General features: G+C 35.8%; 1 non-coding gene across 1 annotated transcript; it reads left to right on the forward strand.

Annotated features, from left to right (window-relative positions):
* The first annotated feature begins 755 nt into the window (after positions 1-755).
* On the forward strand, positions 756-862 carry LOC116120493. The gene has a single exon (XR_004126558.1). It is a non-coding gene; the product is annotated as a small nucleolar RNA R71 (small nucleolar RNA).
* The last annotated feature ends 3,506 nt before the right edge of the window (positions 863-4,368 follow it).

Here is a 4,368-nt window from a genome sequence, read left to right on the forward strand (position 1 = left end):
CTGAATTCTCCAAAATTTGTCCACTCAAGGTGATTGCATGCGCTTGTTCCTTGGGATTCTTCTCTGTATCGCTTGGCAAAACTCCTTGAACTCTTCCCTGTAATATGTTATGAATTTGCCCAATTTGAGTCTCAAGGTTCCTAATAGAGGTTGATTGATTTTGGGCAAGGATATTAGTCTTCTCAAACCTCTTGCTTGTCTCTTCAATGAACTTGGTAAGCATATTCTCCAAGTTAGATTTTGGCTCTTGAGTTTGAAAAATAGGAGGTTGTTTTTGCTCATTGTTGTTGCTCTATGAAAAGTTTGGGTGTTTCCTCCATGCTGGATTGTATGTGTTGGAATTTGGATTCCCTTGCCCCCTTTGGAAATTTTTGACGTAATTAGCATGTTTAGGCTAAGCAAATGGATTCCCTTATTGACAATCCTTGGATGAATGATTTCCTGCACAAAGTTCACATGTTAGAGAAGAGGATTCAATTGCATTTATTTTTAATACATTACCTAATTACTTTTGGATGTTTGAAAGTTAAGCAGCCAATGCGGTGTAACTGTCAACTTTGTGCACTCCCGCTGATTTCCTTATTGAAGTTCTCTCCGAAGTCCTCATATAGTTATTGTTCGTGATCACCTCAATCAGATTGTATGCTTCCTCTGGTGTTTTATTGTTCAAGGCTCCCCCACTTGCAGCATCAATCATGGCTTGAATTGTTGGCAACAACCCTTGGTAGAACGTTTGCACTTGTGACTAGATTGGTAAACTATGGTGAGGGCACCTTCATAAGAGATCCTTATACCTTTCCCATGCTTCATACAATAACTCCAAATCTTGTTGGTAGAAGTTGGTAATCTCACTCCTCAGCTTGGCAGACTTGGTAGGTGGAAAATATTTAGTGAGGAATGTTTGAGCTAACTCACTCCATGTCGTGATACTCCTAGGTGGCAGAGAAATCAACCAAGCCTTAGCTTTATCCCAAAGAGAAAATGGGAAAAGCCTCAACCTAATTGCGTCATCGGATACCCCATTATGCCTGAATGTGTCGCATAACTCCAGAAAGTTGGCGATATGCAAGTTGGGATCATCATTAGGTAACCCAGTGAATTGAACCGACTGCTGAATCATTTGAATAATTGTTGGCTTGATCTCAAAATTATTCGCTTGAACTGGTGGTCTCCTAATGCTAGAATAGCACCTATCAACGGTAGGACTAGAGTAATCCTTCAATGCTCTTCGAACCACTACTGCTCCACCCATTGCATTTCCTCCTATGGTATCCTCATTCTCATTCTCTTGATTTTCCACATTGGGATTTACAATTCTTGTGTTAGCCATTGATTTTTCAAAGTTAGCTTGCCTCTTTTCTTTCCTCAATTGTTTAGCCATTCTTTCGATCTCAAAATCTAGTGGATTAAGATCACCACCACCTCTTGAACGTAAACTCTCCAGATTCTAGCTAAAAGAAACAAACAAAACAAAAATAAAAATTAATTTCTAAGCAAAAATAAAACACATCAAAGCAGCAACTAAAAATTTCATATTGATATTGGTAAAACAAAATAGTTCCCCGGCAATGACGCCGAAAACTTGACAGGCTACTTGCAAGTGTACGAAATCGCGCAAGTAATAAAACTCGAGTAAACGAGTGTCGAATCCCAAGAGAACTACCTACCAAGTACCAAACTAGTCTATTTTGTTACTATTTGATGAAACAAAATTTTAAGAATGAATTCAATGAAAAAGACAACAAACTAAAAACTACACAAAAGCAGAATTTATTAATACTTTGGTAAACAGATCAATATGACTAAACTTAGGGCATAGATTTCACGCCAATTTAATCCTATGCATTAACAATTATTGCTAATCTAATTAAGCTTATTCTAAAGGCCAAACTCCCTGATATTTCACCAACTTTCTCTCAAACAATTAGTAAATTAACCCTTAAGCAATAACCCAAAATATCTCTAAGTTGGATTTAGGAGCTAAGAGATCATTACGTTCTATGGAATTTACCAAAGCCTCATAAATCGCGGTAACCTATCTCTAGCATTCGTTCAATCTATGGTTTTATTACCTTAGACAAATCAGGTTTCATCTCTCGATCTCAACCCAACCCATGATATCATTCAACCCTCGGATCCTTAAGAATTGAACGCATTACACACAATAATAAAACTTAGAATTAATGCTCAATAAGAATTAACAACAATAAAGTCAACACATATTCATAAATTGGGCTACATCTTTAGCCCTAGAAAAGGGATTTAGTTCATAATTGCAGTAATAAAAACAACCATTGTATTCAATAACATGAGTTCAAGAAAGAAAAATAGAAAAACTTCTCTAATTGGCAAACGAGAACTGCAAGAATTCCGATCTTCAAAATAGTAGCCGTCCTTTCTCCTTCTCTGATCCTCTAAAACTACTTAAACACCTTTATAGTGCTAGGGTTTGGAGGTTAGTTAGGAAATAATTAAATGATTAACCCATTCAGATTCGAACTAGGAGAATGCAATAACCCAAATAGGCCCGTGACCCATCGCTACGGCGATAAGAACGGTCGCTGCGGTGATAGTTATGTTTGTCCAATGAGTCCATGATCTCCAGAATTTGGTAAAGTCATCAACACAAACTTTTTAGCTCTCTGAATAATCGTTCCAACGCCATAAGAATTGTCAAATTCAGATTTCTACAGCTCAAGTTATGATCGAAACATCGAAGCATGCTCATCTTGAAGGATTTCCAGATTTTACGTTGTATCTTCGACGCGTCACAACTTTCTCGTTTCAACTCCGATTTTTGCTCCGTTTGTTCCTACGTGTCATGAATTCTATCGACATCATTCTTTTTCCTTCAAATATCAGTTTGAACCTGAAAATACTCAAAATACACCCGTGATCCCGTAAAAGGTATTTATGAAAGAATTAATTCAAATTCCACAATTTAAACATATTTTTCCATAAATAATCCAATTAAATCACTAAAAAAATATATACTTTCAAGCTCTTATCACCGAGCCTAACGTTACAAGCTTATAAAGACCTTTTGATCCTTAGCGATGTCTAGCCAACATTAGTGGAGAGTGGTTTGATACTTAGGCTTATGGAGTCTACCACCATTTGATAAACTTTACATTTCTTCATAACATAATCTGAGAAGTCGAAAGGTGGATTGAAGTGGGGATTACCTACTTAGGGGATCGATAGAGAAAGATAGTCAATTCAATTTATGACTTTTTGGAGTGCTAAGCATTTTCTTGTAATAATGTATCAACAATTTTTTAGACTTGCATTTGAAATCAATTCTAGGCATTTTGTGTTTAATTTTAATTTTCCTTTGCTATTTCAATTTTATGTTGTTTTTCTTTTGTTTCACTTTGTTTCTAATGCTCAAGGACGAGCATACCTTAAGTTTGGGAGTAATTGATAACCCTAGGATTATACTATTTTCTATAAGATTTTTGTAGGATTTCGAATACTTCTTACGAGTTTTGTGCCTGAATTGTTACTTAATTCTACATATTTTATGTTTCAGGCCAAAACATGAAATTAGAGCAAAACAAAGCAAAAATGAGTTTCTGGACCCAAAATCAAGCGAAATTCAGATGATTGGGAAATTCTGATGTTGATTGGAAGCACCCTCGGAGTTTGTTCCTATTGGAGATCAAGAAGATCGAAGATTCAAGTGAAGAAGCAAGCGGAGGGTAGTTTCATAAATTCAGTAAAGAAGATTAGAAGTTTGTCGCAGCAAGGTTTTCTCTTTGCCGCAGCAAGCTAGCCTCAGGAATCACGGGTCAATTAAACTCAAGTCGATGCCACGGCAAGATTTTTTCTTCACCGCAACGAAAACTGTAATTTTAAGTTTTTTTTAAAACGCTGCATTTTTCTTTTATAGTATTGGGTCCTAAGGTTTTTAGCTACTATTTAAGAAAAAATTATCTCATTTTGAGAAGGAGGTTGACATTTTAGGAAATAGGGAGAGGAGAAGAAGATTGGAAGAGTTTGGGTCTCCAAATTGGAGAAGTGTTCCTTTCCCTTTCTTCTTTCATGATGTTGAACTTTGGTTTTGTTATGTATTAGATGTTTATTTCCATTTTGAACATGAACTAACTCATTTTTGGGTTAGGGTTTTGATGGATCTTTTTTTACAATGATTTAATCTATAATATCTTGTTGTTTTTCGGTTCTATTGCTTGGATTAAGTGTTTATCTTTGTCCTTAACGCATTTGATTGTTAGGTCATTGAATCAAATGAATGTTGAGCATGATGAGACTGAGAAGTGATTCATGTTTAGCTTCTTGAGATAAACACCATAGATTAAGCGAAAACTAGAGATAGACAAACATGATCTATGAAATCTTTATAGGATT

This window comes from Pistacia vera, unplaced genomic scaffold, assembly GCF_008641045.1.
Source record: "Pistacia vera cultivar Batoury unplaced genomic scaffold, PisVer_v2 Contig938, whole genome shotgun sequence".
Lineage (NCBI taxonomy): Eukaryota > Viridiplantae > Streptophyta > Magnoliopsida > Sapindales > Anacardiaceae > Pistacia > Pistacia vera.